Source organism: Sciurus carolinensis, chromosome 2 (genome assembly GCF_902686445.1).
Source record: "Sciurus carolinensis chromosome 2, mSciCar1.2, whole genome shotgun sequence".
NCBI classification, from domain to species: domain Eukaryota; kingdom Metazoa; phylum Chordata; class Mammalia; order Rodentia; family Sciuridae; genus Sciurus; species Sciurus carolinensis.
In genome coordinates this window covers 59,241,873-59,256,224 of record NC_062214.1, presented here as the reverse complement: position 1 = coordinate 59,256,224, position 14,352 = coordinate 59,241,873, and positions in this window count along the sequence as shown.

Below are 14,352 nucleotides of genomic sequence, written 5' to 3'. Positions count from 1 at the left end.
TTAATCTAAAACTGTTCTAAAACATAATATCTGTTTAAGTGGGAAAAAAATGTTTGATTTAATCTTTCTGCATTCTCCAAATTTATCATAATGAGTACATATTCCTTCTACGGAAGCAGAGGTAAATATGCTAAAATGTTTTCCTTTCTCCCCATCATCAAAGAGGAAAAGTCAAAGTGACTCAGAGACTTCTTTCAACGTTGTGCTTCCAAATCCTGAGATATTGAGTGAGTATCCAGCACTGAATGAACTTGTTCTGCAGTGAAACTATGGAGAGAAGGGATTGTGCCCCTCCCTGATTGGCATCTTCCTCCATCTCTGCTCTTAGTCTTCCCACCACTATAACCCAAAGGATAAGTATGACTTTCTGGCACCCTTATGCATAATTCAAAGCTTATTGATTTGGAAGAGACTGCCACTCTCCAAATGTGTGCAACAAAGTCAGTATGAAACGTTAATATTTTATGGTTTTTCTGTTCATGTGTGAGGACAACTCAGACTGGACTTACCAGGACAAAGCCTACTGGGAAGTGCAGAGTCCCCTCTGAGACTACTGAGAAAGTGGGACTCCAGTTCATATATACTGGTTGTCAAATTCTGAGACATGGGTTAGATACCAAGATGAGTACCTAGCCAGGAATTACGTTTCCATGGCAATCTTATATTCCTATGCCTGCCTTTCTTCCCCCATCCAGACTGTTAAGCCCATTCAGAGTCTCTGCAGGCTTTGCCCATCTGCATTGCAACTGGGGCCTCAGCTGTCTTAAGGACTGCTAATAATCCTGGAAAATTAAGCCAAAACCCAGACAATATTGTTCACAGTAGTTACCTTGTCATATTTTTAAGATTTTTTTTAAATTCAGAGACATTCACAAAGATTTAGGACAATGAAAGTCATTGTTGCATTATCAGTAACAAGAAAACACTGCAGTCATTTTAATATCCAACAAAGGGGGATTTTTAAAATAAATCAAGATACATAACTTCATGTAACGAAATATTCTGAAGCCTTTAAAATAGTTCTCCAGAAGACTAATCATGAGGGGAAATACATGACAGGTTTTAAAATGCAAAAGCAGAGTCTCCTAATAGGCCGTACAGAACGACCCCAATTTTGGATAGCTAAGAGGTGGGTTAGGTACTCCAGAAAGCTGATTTCACACAGTTCCACCAAAGTACCAAAGCAGTCTTTCCCTGTGACCTCACCTCGGCTCCTCCACGTGTCACAAGGGCGCACAGATATTCTTGACCTTGGAAGAGTGGTACTCACCACACAGAGTAATTCATTTGGGAAATAGTAGCATCTCTGAGAACAGATGGCCAACACAGGAGCAAACTGATCAATGTGCCAGCGCTGTTCTGGCGGGTCTCCATGGGTGTTCCATAGTACGACGGCAGAGAGGGAACTGCTGACGTTTTTCTGTGGCTCTGGTAAAGCAGTTACTCACATGGGGCAGGTGGTCAGCAGGCGTGGTCTTATGCAGTTCCCTCACGGCTCCCATTGCCAGCAGCAGATGGTGCTCACCGGGGCGCGAGCAGCTTCAGGCAGCAGCTAAGCGCTGGTTCCCTCTGGAGGGTCCACATTGCTCCTCTCAGACCCACTCATCTATCTCTTGCCAAGTGATGTGTGTCCCGCTCCCCGTGCCCACCCTGGCATGGAGGATTCTCCATTTCCTCTGGGACCAGGGAGCCTGACTTTTCTTCCCTTCTTGTTTACTCCAGGCAATTTTATGCACTGAACTCTTTGGAGCATGGACTTTGGAAATATTCACATCCAGAACTTGACTTTCAAGCCTTCTTAATCTTTTTTCTTTTTTTTTTTTTTTTTTTTTTTGGGTGCTGGGGATTGAACCCAGGGCCTTGTGCTTACAAGGCAAGCACTCTACCAACTGAGCTACATCCCCAGCCTACAAGGCTTCTTAATTCTGATGTAAGTTTCCAAAGGCAACGTTGAGCCTTCTAGAAATGGTAAGAGAGAGACTGGGGCTGTGGCTCAGTGGTAGAGCACTTGCCTAGCCTATGTGAGGCACTGGGTTCGATTCTCATGCACCACATATGAAATGAATTTATTTAAAAAAGGTCCACTGACAACTAAAAATATATTTTAAAAATTGTTTTAAAAAATAAAGCAAGTGGTAAGAAAGAAGGGGGAGAAGGGAGCCACAGGACAGAGTACAGGGGAATATAGTGGGCGAAAGCATTAGGGGTAATATCTCCAATTTGATTCCTACCTCATAAATATTTGCATGTAATAAATATTGGAGCAAAATACACATTTCACAATCATTACAATAGCTCTCTCTATTTAGAGAAGGACCAATGACTTTCATCTTCCTCTTTGGTCATATTTTCTTTTTCAAATTTTCAACAGTGAAGACATATTTCAAGGGAAATGAACTCTATGCCAGTATTGCTTTCCAATGACAATACAATGACAACTTGTATGTGAAAAATCATGGAGAGTTAAAACTGAATCCCTCTAATTGTACACTAAATACAGTACTCAGACATACATTGATCAACCCAACCAGTGAGTCCTGTGGGTTTGGAACATAAAGCTGTTTCTTCAGCCAAGAACTAGATAAGGTCAGTCAACTTGCATCTGAAGTCTGTGATGTAGGAAAGACATCTTGAAAAAAGCATCTTGAAACACTAGAATCACTTACATGTAGCTGAATTTGCTCAAGTTAAGAATATTAATAAATGCAATTCTACTGTACTCATAAAATTAGAACAATGACAATATTAAAAATGCTACTCAAAAAAGTTATTGAAAGAGGTAGAATAGTTCACTATCAAAAAAGCCTGATTATTTGAAGGACTTAATTCCCAAAAAGACTGCCCTTCTATTTGCTAACTATGACACTTTTTAAATGTAAATTAAATAAATCATTATCCCAGTCTGGAGAATGGGCATAACTAGACAGAGTACATGCTCAATGATTATTTTTCCCAGTCAGTGTGAATGTACAGATGCTGAAATTTGTCAGCTTGACTAGAATGGGACTAGAATAATGATGCATGCAAAGGGCGCATAAATATTATGAGATCACAGAATTTCAGAGATGGACAAAACAAGACAGAGGAATTGAGCCAAACCCTCAATTTTTTTTTTAATTTGGGGCATTTTTTTTATTTTTAGTTATACATGACATTAGAATGTATTTTGGCAGAATATACATACATAAAGTATAACTTATTCTATTAGGTTCCCACTTTTGTGGTCACACTAAATGGATGGAACTGGAGACTATCATCTAAGTGAAATAACGCAGTTCCAAAAACCAAAGGTCAAGTGTTCTCTCTGATTTGTGGATCAGAAGGAGGTTGGGGAGGGGAATAATAGAAATAGATTGGACTAGACAAAGGGTACGGAAGGAAAGAGAATAGGAAAGACGGTAGAATTAATTGGTCATAACTTTCCTAGCCTTGTATTTGTATACACAACCAAGCCCTCTTATTTAGCAGGTGAAGACTCAGAGGATCAGAGGAGCAATGTTTCCAAGTTCATGGAGCTGCCTGGCAAAGTAGGGACCAGAACTCAGGTCTCCTAATTATTCATCTTGAGTGCATCCCAAAACTGCCTTTTTTCAGAGAGAAAAAAAAAAGAGAGAGAGAGAGAGAGAAAGTAGATAACTTGAAAATGTGAGGTGGGAGAAACAGATTCAGCAGCAGACAGACAAACCTAGTACAGAATAGAACTCACTAAACATGCATTAAATGAAGTTCAGGATATGCTAATGGTCTATTTTTTAATTCAAAGTTTGAAACTCAGCATAATATGTACACATTGTAAAATAAATAAGTACTAAAATATACAAGGAAAACATTAAAACTCTACTCCCTCAATCTCCCCATAAAAGGCACACTGTCAATCATCATTGACAGCTTGAAGAATATTCTGCCAGATATTTTCCTGTACATATATAAATGATTTTATACAGAAATTGATTCATAATACACACTTTCTGCATCTCTTTTTCTTTAATAATATATGAAAACATTTTTTCTAGGTCATATTTATGGATTGCCTTATTTGTTACAATGTCTGAATAGTATTTATCCAATATCCTCACAATAATGTTCTGCCTTGAAAAATAGGGTGAAAAAATTAAGAGTACAGGAGGAGACAGGCATTTTACAAATGGTGTTGGGAAATGTGCATAGTCTTTTGGAAAATGCAAAATTGGAACCATTCTTCACCCCATACAGCAGAATAAATTCCAAATGAATCAAAGTTTTAAAGTAAAATGTGAAAACATTTTACAGAAGAAAATGAGTAAATATATTTAACTTGGGAGCAGGAAATTCTTCCCCAATCATGGCACAAAATCCAGAACAGTAAAGCTAACATGGATAATTTTGACACATAAAGGTTTTTCCAATTGGTCAGGGAAGTGAAAAAAGAAAACAGGGAAAGAGAACACATAAAAAGATGCTCGAGAGATAAATCAACCAAATGCAAGGTATGGACCTTATTTGCATCCTGATTTCAACAATCCAAGTATAAATGCACAGGAATGTAAGTGCACATATTCACACACACACACACACACACACACACACAATTAGAAAACAATCAGGGATATTCAGAAGACTGATAAATTGTTTGAGATTTAGAAAATGGTAATTTTTAAATAAATTACTCTATTGTAGGTTTTAAAGAGGACATATTTTTCATATATCCAAACTGGTCAAATTTATGGATGAAAATTTCATGGAATTTTTTCATATGGAATTTGCTTCAAAATAATTCAGGAAGTGAGATGACAAGAAGTAGTTGACAATACACAGAACATAAGAATGGCCATGGAACTGGGCACAGAGCTAGCACATGTTTGTAATTCCAGGGACTTGGAGGCTGAAACCTGAGGACCAAAAGTTTGAGGCCAGCCTGGGCAACTTAGTAAGACCCTGTCTCAAAATAAAAATTAGAAAGGGCTAAGGATGTGGCTCGGCAGTAGAGTACCCTGGGTTCAATTTCCAGTAACAACAACAAAAAAATGGCCATGTTGAGGTTGTGTAATGGGTAAATGGTAACTCATGAATATAAACTCATAAATATAAACATGCATTGTTAGCATTAATTTAAAAATATATTTTGTCTGCCAATTCTATTTCTGAAAATTCTATTTTTATTTGTTATTTTATAAACTTAAGGTGCGTGATGTAAGGTGTGATGATATACATAGTAGAATGATTACTACAGGTAAACAACTCTTTTTTAATTGACATGTTTGAAATTTCCCATATTATACATTGAAATTTTTAAAGATTGCTGATACAGTGAGATAGTAAAGAAATTCTGCTCTGGTTTTAGTTCTGCCATTGTGAACAATCATAGGAAATATAAATTTCTTCACATGATTACAAATCACACACTACCTCAACATCTTAGTAATTCATATGTTCATCTCCCAGTTAGATTCCAAATCCTTGATATCAGGGATAGCATATTTAATTTGTCTTTCCTCCAGCTAGGAGTAAGATTAGATCAGGGAGCATGTCTCAAATTTCTCAGCATAAATATGGACTATAGTTAAAGCAGATTTTAGGTAAAGCAGATAAAATTTAAAATTAGTACTAATTTTTAAATATATTTATTTAAAATAAAACATTACTAAGGTTAATGGTAATAACATTATAACATTGTGTCAGTGACAAGAACAATTGATAAAGAATTAAAAAGAACTGTGGTTTCCAAAGATGGGAGGTGAGGAAGTAGATGTAAATCAAAGGGTACAAATTTGCCACAATGCAGGATGAATAAATCTAGAGATCTGAAGTACCACATGAGGATAATAGGGTACATAATACTGAAAATTAGCCAACAGAATAGATTTTAGGTGTTCTTACCACACACAAAAAAGATAAATATGTGAGAAGATGGGTATGCTGAGTTGTTTACCTGTAGTAATCATTCTACTATGTATATCATCACACCTTACATCACGCACCTTAAGTTTATAAAATAATAAATAAAAATAGAATTTTCAGAAATAGAATTGGCAGACAAAATATATTTTTAAATTAATGCTAACAATGCATGTTTATATTTATAAATAATAAATATAATATTAAAAAATAATAAAATGAATAAATAATTTTTTAAGTTAATATTAGTTAACATTAGTAGAGGTGTTAATCCAGTGTCACTGCATCTTGTTCAGCACCCTGCAACTTGAGCCATAGGTCAAGTTCTACATCATGTCTTTCCTCCTCTTAGAGTTGCTTTTCATTCTTATGTTTTTACTACATTAGGATGTCCCAGCTGGTGAGGTGGTGCACACCTGTAATCCCAGAGGTTCAGGAGGCTGAGGCAGGAGGATTGCAAATTCAAAGCCAGCCTCAGCGACTTAGCAAGGTCCTAAGCAACTTAGCGAAGCCTTGTCTCAAAATAAAAAATAAACAGGAGTAGGGATGTGGCTCAGTGGTTAAGTACCCTTGGGTTCCATATCCAGTACCAAAAAAAAAAAAAAAAAAAAAAAAAGAATATTCTACAGTTTGGGTTATTAAGAATAGCAGTTGGGCTGGGGAGATAGCTCAGTCGGTAGAGTGCTTGCCTCTCAAGCACAAGGCCCTGAGTTCGATCCCCAGCACTGCAAAGAAAAAAAAAAAAAAAAAAGAATGGCAGTAAATGCTTATTGCCTCTTTTTTACACAAACATGGTAAATCAAAGAGAAAATGAAGAGGTTTCTCACTGAATATAACCTTGATCTCCCTGTTGCACACTACATGAACATCAGTGCCTCCAAAAGACCAACGTAAATGACTTTGAATATAGACTTTCTCACTCTTTCCTTGATGATGGAAAGTTCTATTGCTGTATTTGACTGTGGCTATGGATGTTTTTAAATATGCAACATAATATCTTTGTTTTCTCTTAATTTTTTCCTCTAAGAAAGATAAATCTTATGTACTGATAATCAATCAAACTCCCAGAGATCAAATCCTTTGCACCAGAGTTCAGTCTACCAAAGAAATCCTGGTATCTTGTCCTGAGTGTTCACTCAAAGTGAACCTGAGTGTTCACTATGCATACTGGGCAACTTTGGAACTCTAGTTTATTCAAGATACTGAAACGTATTAAAATAAAATCAGAATTATGAAAAATTAATTTCATCCCTTATTTCTTTTTATAGAATAGTTCATATTTCATTTTCATTTTTTTTAAAATAATTGCTCATATTAATTGGGTATCATTCTCATTTCAAAGACAGAAGTGTAGCAATCCAAAACAGCCTCCTCCTCTGTGGAAAAGCAGAGTTGCTCTAACTGCCTGTTTCTCTGGTAAGCATGCAGGGAGCAACCACAGTTGGTTTTTATTCACATTGTCAGTATTTCCATCCATGCTAAATCAAGACAATCGTTAAGTACCAATCATTCTATGTGAGAAAGTGTTTGGGGGTTTGAAACTCAAAGACACCTCTCAAAAAAAAAAAAAAGAGTCACTTTGACTCATGGTACAAAATTTTTTCTTGCTGTAAATGAGCTGGTGCTCCATCGATAGTTTTCCCAATAATCCTAATAACATCTGCATCATGGCTCACAAAGTGTCATCCTATTGACCACATTTTTAAAATCTTTCTTCTTGCAGCTTGTGATTTCAGAAATAAACAACAAGGGTCACAGTGCAAAACCTTCATGCCAAAGGGAGAACTCTGCCCCCGTAGTGGGCTAGAGGGTGACCCCAGAAGCTATAAGTTCCCAGGCCTAGACGTGTGAGCTTTCATTTTATTTAGCAAAGTTTTTGCAACTGTGATTAAATATAGTTTTCGAATTGAGGAGATTATCTGAGCAGGCTCTAAATGCCATCACAAATGAGTTATAAGAGAGATGCATTTATTTCTTGTGCTATGGGAGTCCTGTTGAGGAAGTCTGGTCCTAAGCCAACATGTTGAAGCTCTGGACCTACTTTTTCTTCTATAAGATGCAACGTCTCTGGTCTGATTCCGAGGTCCTTAATCCATTTTGAGTTTAGTTTCGTGCATGGTGAGAGATATGGGTTTAGTTTCATTCTGTTGCATATGGATTTCCAATTCTCCCAGCACCATTTGTTGAAGAGGCTATCTTTTCTCCATTACGTATTTTTGGACCCTTTGTCTAGTATGAGAAAATTGTATTTATTTGGGTTTGTGTCCGTGTCCTCTGTTCTGTACCATTGATCCACCTTTCTATTTTGGTACCAATACCATGCCATTTTTGTTACTATTGCTTTGTAGTAGAGTTGAAGATCTGGTATTGCGATACCCCCTGCTTCACTCTTTCTGCCAAGGATTGCTTTAGCTATTCTGGGTTTCCCTCAGCAAAGGAAACTATCAGCAATGCGAAGAAAGAGCCTACAGAGTGGGAGAAAATCTTTGCCAATCATACTTCAGATAGAGCACTAATCTCCAGAATCTATAAAGAACTCAAAAAACTCTACACCAAGAATGCAAATAATGCAATCGACAAATGGGCTAAGGAAATGAATAGACACTTCACAGAAGATCTACAAGCAATCAACAAACATATGGAAAAATGTTCAACATCTCTAGTAATAAGAGAAATGCAAATCAAAACCACCCTAAGATTCCATCTCACCCCAATTAGAATGGCGATTATCAAGAATACAAGTAACAATAGTGTTGGAGAGGATGTGGGAGAAAGGTTACATTGCTGGTGGGGCTGCAAATTAGTGCAGCCACTCTGGAAAGCAGTGTGGAGACTCCTTAGAAAACTTGGAATGGAACCACCATTTGACCCAGCTATCCCACTCCTTGGCCTATACCCAAAGGACTTAAAATTAGCATATTACAGAGATACAGCCACATCAATGTTCATAGCTGCTCAGTTCACAATAGCCAGATTGTGGAACCAACCTAGATGTCCTTCAATTGATGAATGGATAAAGAAAATGTGGTATATATATACAATGGAATATTACTCAGCCGTAAAGAATGATAAAATTATGGCATTTGCAGGCAAGTGGATGAAATTGGAGAATATCATGCTGAGATAAGCCAATCTCAAAAAACCAAAGGAAGAATGATATCGCTAATAAGAGGATGATGACACATAATGGGGGGTGGGAGAGGTTAGTGTTACGGTTAGAGTTAGGGTTAGGGAGGGGGGCAAGAATGGAGGAAGGAAGGACTGTATAGAGGGAAAAGAGGGGTGGGAGGGGTAGGGGGGAAGGGAAAAAATAACAAAATGAATCAAACAACATTACCCTATGTAAATTTATGATTACACAAATGGTATGCCTTTACGCCATGTACAAACAGAGAAACAACATGTATCCCATTTGTTTACAATAAAAAAAAATTATGCAAAAAAAAAAAGAGAGAGATGCAAAGGAAAATCGGAGATACAGAGGAAATGGGAGAAAATAGAGGCTGGAGGGATGTAGCTACAGGCCAAGGAAAGCAAGTGACACTTACAAATGATACAAATTCATCCATGGTTTTATGTCACAGGCCTGCTACCAGAAGCTGGAAGAGGCAAGGGACCCGTCTCCCCTAGAGAGGGAGTGTGGCTTGCCAACACCCTGGTTTCAATCCACAGATAATTGATGTGGTACCTCTTGGCCTCCAGAACAGCATGTGGTAATTTTTTAAAGCAGCCTATTATGGTTTGAATATGAGGGGTCTTCCAAAAGCTTCATAAACTTATTATGCAGGTTAAATAAGATAATGTTGTTTGAAAATTTCTTAGCTCAACTTCTTGCAAATATACTCAATAAAAATATTAATTGGTTTCATCACACACACACCTCATTATTTTCCCCTGATTATTGCACTTTGGAGAAATGCTCCTTCTCATTGCAATCATATGGTCCTAGTGGGTACTGAAACAATCACAGAGTCCTATTAGTCAAGTCAGAATGATTGGCCCAAAGTTGCACAAGAAAATCAAGGTAGAACAACCAAACTCCTTCCTCTAGATTTTTCCAGCTGCTTGTGGAAATGTTTGCTTTCTTCTTAATTACAAAAATATAATTTGTAAGTTCAAAGCTGCCCATAACCATAGTTCCAGGATTGTGAGAAACATCAACTTGACAGAATGAAATCAAAACTCAAAGAAAGAGAAACCTAACAGCACTGGAGAGGCTGGATCCAACCATCACTGAAGCCATCCCAGAATCCTTTCTTTCCACGTGTCAATTCCTCCTTTCTGCTTATTGGTTAGAGTTGGGATTCAGTATGTTAGTAAAGGGCTCCACTGCTGTATAACACCCACTATGTGCTTAATAAAAAACTGTTGCTCGAGTTTAAGGGCTTTAAAATTATCTTAAACAATCATGTATTATTATTCATCTCTCCCAACAGTTTTTAAGACGATGACTACTTGTTTTGAGAAAGAGGTGTCAACCATCCCTGAAGGGTCCTGGGAGGAGGGCAGCCTTTGTTTTTCTTTCTTTTTCTTTTTTTTTTTTTTTTTTTTTTTGGTGGTGGGGGGTGGATACTGGGGATTGAACTCAGGGACACTCAACCACTGAGACACATCCCCAGCCCTATTTTGTATTTTATTTAGAGACAGGGTCTCACTGAGTGGCTTAGCACCTCGCTTTTGCTGAGGCTGGCTTTGAACTCTCCATCCTCCTGCCTCAGCCTCTTGAGCTGCTGGGTTACAAGCTTGTTTTTATAATCATATCTTTTGTTATGGGGCACAACTTAAGAACAGGCCAATCACCACTGAGAAGTCCAACTTTGAGAATCTTTATTAAGCCGGTCGGCTGACTGTCTCACACAATGCCCCCAAAAAATGGCTATTGGGAGAACAGCCCCAACCACAGGGTTGTAGGGGTTCTTATAACAAAAATCACATCAATCATAAGTGTCTGTTGCTATGATTCGACATTACAAACTAACATCATGAGATCATCAACAGAGGGCGAAGTGGGTCAAAATGACCCTTACCTAGGTACAAACTAAAGAATGGTTACTAACATCCACACAATCACAGTTCACATGGTACATTGTTTAGGAGCAATAGGAATCAAAAGAGAGCAATTTTTCTTTACATAGGAATTGTCATTCTGTATTGTTACACATGTCACACTAAGTAACTGATGATGGGTACAGAGGCAGGGTGTTCCCATGGGAGAAGCTTATTTCCTACATAACATGGAGTCTCAGAGCAAAATGGAGTCTGTTTAGTCATTTCCCTTAGAGTCTGGCCTATAACATTCTCATGGAGTCAGATCTGTCAGCCCATCACACTATCTAACTAAAATTTTGTATCCTTCGACCAACATCTCCCTGAGCCTCCTATTATTATTTATTGCTAACAGTTATAGGGCTTCTGGGTCCTTCAAGACCTGTGAGAACGAACCCATATTGCTAATATTTTTTAATCTAAAAGGAGTATTGGTTCTTCACATTTCTTTACCCAAAATGATTTGTCAGAAAATTTTATTATGTAGGTTGTATTTTCCAAGAACATTCATGCTTACCATTCGAGCAACAGGAAAATTTGAAGGGTGATATTATTTTGATAACCCCACTAAATTGCAGGGTCTATTCATTCCTCAAGCAGGTGAGTGAATATCAAGAACCATAAGGAACAACACAATTTTTCAGGAATAATCTCACATTGGCAATTCGCAGAAACTAGCAAGTGACTCAGAATGTCAGTTTATTCATTTACAATGAGTAACATAACTACCACACTGACCAAAAGATTCCTGATGTGGAATGCATGAATCAGAACACATGCCATCAGATGGTTTCCTGGCATGTATAAAATAAGGACAGGAATGCTTAAATGTATGGTTCAGATGTTTAATAGCATTCCTAGTGGAGTCCAGCTTCCATAGAAACTAGGGAAGTTAAATATACTGGAGATGGTAGACACTCCTTGGATGCAGACTGAAGATGAGTACTAGGATTTAACTGTGCTCTAAGCCTGTGTTTCTCAAATTGGAGTGCCCCTGAGGACACCTCTGCCCAATACTGGCACAGAATACACCTACAATAAATACATGACAAACAACAATGGGAAAAGGATGTATTACTACTCAAAGTCAGTAACAGTGTATCTTCCAAGGATATTGAATTTAGGTTATTTCAAATAATATTTAAGATATCTGCCAGACATGGTGATACATGCCTGTAATCCCAGCAACTCAGGAGGCTGACACGGGAGGATTGCAAATGAGAGGCTAACCTCAGCAACTTATCAAGGCTGTAAGCAACTTAGTGAGACCCTGTTTCAAAATAAAAATTTTAAAAAGGGTTAGGGACATGACTCAGTGGTTAAGCACCCCTGGCTTCAATCCCTGGTATCAAAAGAAAAATAAAGAGATAAAATATTACATATGCACATATATTTATATTATAGTATAATGTTATGCTGTATATTATAGATGGCATTACTACGGAAAAGAATGGAAAATCCTGTTCACATTTCTGATAAAACATTAAACCAAATGAAAATGTTTGATTGCAAAAGGTGACTTCCAACTGTGATTCTATATGTTCAGTAGTATGAATCACTTTCTTCTGCCCTACTCTCTAAGTTCACCATTTCCCTTCCCTTCATCAGTATTTTTTTAATATAGTAAGCCAAGAGTCAATTGAATTTATGCTTTTGAAGGAAACTAACAGAGCCAGTGACTCAGAAAACAAGCTCTGGAGATAGACCCTGTGATGTGGCAGCACTGTTTGCTGTAACTTTGTTTCTGTGACTTAGTTTCCTATTCACCAAATGCACATAAGGATAGCACCTATCTCACTGGTCATGGTAGCCTATGCCTATAATCCCAGCAACTCAGGAGGTTGAGATAGGAGGATCACAAGTTGCCAGCTCAGACAACTTAGCAAGACCCTGTCTCAAAATAAAAGTTCAAAAAGGACTGTGGGTGTAGCTCAATGGCAGAGTACTTGCCTAGCATGCATGAGGTCCTAGGTTCAATTTCCAGTACTGATGCTTTGTAGTATTTTTAAGTTAATACAAATAGAACAGCTAGTGCCTGGCATAAGGCAAGTGCTGCTATGAATGTTGACATCCTTTTTTTGAAACTGCAGTCACATCTAGTAGTCTTACCTCCTCGAAGCATCACCCCATAACCTTAATGATGAAGATGGAGATGTTAATGATAACCTTGTACTCAATACTTGAGATGTACCAATCTTATCCAAGGTACTTTGGATCCAATGCCTCATTTAATTGCTACAATAAATTCTCTGTAGAAGTATGGAGATTCCTCAGAAAACTTGGAATGGAACCACCATTTGACCCAGCTATCCCACTCCTCGGCCTATGCCCAAAGGACTTAAAATCAGCATACTACAGAGATACAGTCACATCAAAGTTCATAGCTGCTCAATTCACAATAGCTAGATTGTGGAACCAATCTAGATGTCCTTCAATTGATGAATGGATAAAGAAACTGTGGTATATATACACAATGGACTATTACTCAGCCAGAAAGAATACAATTGGTCGCAGCTGCTTGGGCGGCGGGAGCAGCAGCCAGGCAGCGCAGCTTCGGAAGGCTCCCGCAAGCCTCGGTCTAGCCAGACCCAAGAGGAAGGTGAGCTTGGTGGAAGGCAGGGGGAGAGGGAGGAGCCCAAGTGGAGGTCAGCCTCCTATTGGCTAAACCTGCTCCTGCTAAGGTGTAGCCAAGCCCAGGAAGGGGACAGAAAAGGATAAATCTTTTTTTTTTTTTTTTTTTTGCGGTGCTGGGGATTTGAACCCAGGGCTTTGTGCTTGCAAGGCAAGCACTCTACCAACTGAGCTATCTCCCCAGCCCAAGGATAAATCTTCTGACAAAAAAGTTCAAACAAAAGGGAAAAGGGGAGCAAAGGGAAAACAGACAGAAGTGACTAACCAAGAAACTAAAGATTTACTTGCAGAAAATGGAGACACTATAAACGAGGAGAGTCCAGCCTCTGAGGAAGCAGAAGAGAAAGAAGCCAAGTCTGATTAACCATACACCATGTCTTATCAGTGTCCCGTTTCCCTTCCTGTACAATCCAGAGAAATATTTTTATCAACTATTTTGTAAATGCAAGTTTTTTAGTAGCTCTAGAAACATGTTTTAAAAGGAGGGAATCCCACCTCATCCCATTTTTTAAGTGTAAATGATTTTTTTTTTTAGAAGTGAAATCATTTGCTGGTTGTTTATTTTGGGGTACAACCAGAAAATAGTGGGATATTGAAATATGGGAGGCTTGGACTGTCTTGGGTGTCAGCTTAACACTCCATAGGTGGGGGGTTAGTTTTATAGCCTACAATACAAAGTATATTAAATGGCAGTTTGGAGTCCCGGTCCTGCATTTAATGTCTTGAATATTTTAAATTACTTCTATTCCTGTGATTTTTAGTAGAATTGTTTCCTGAAGAAGACCACTACTCCATCATTTC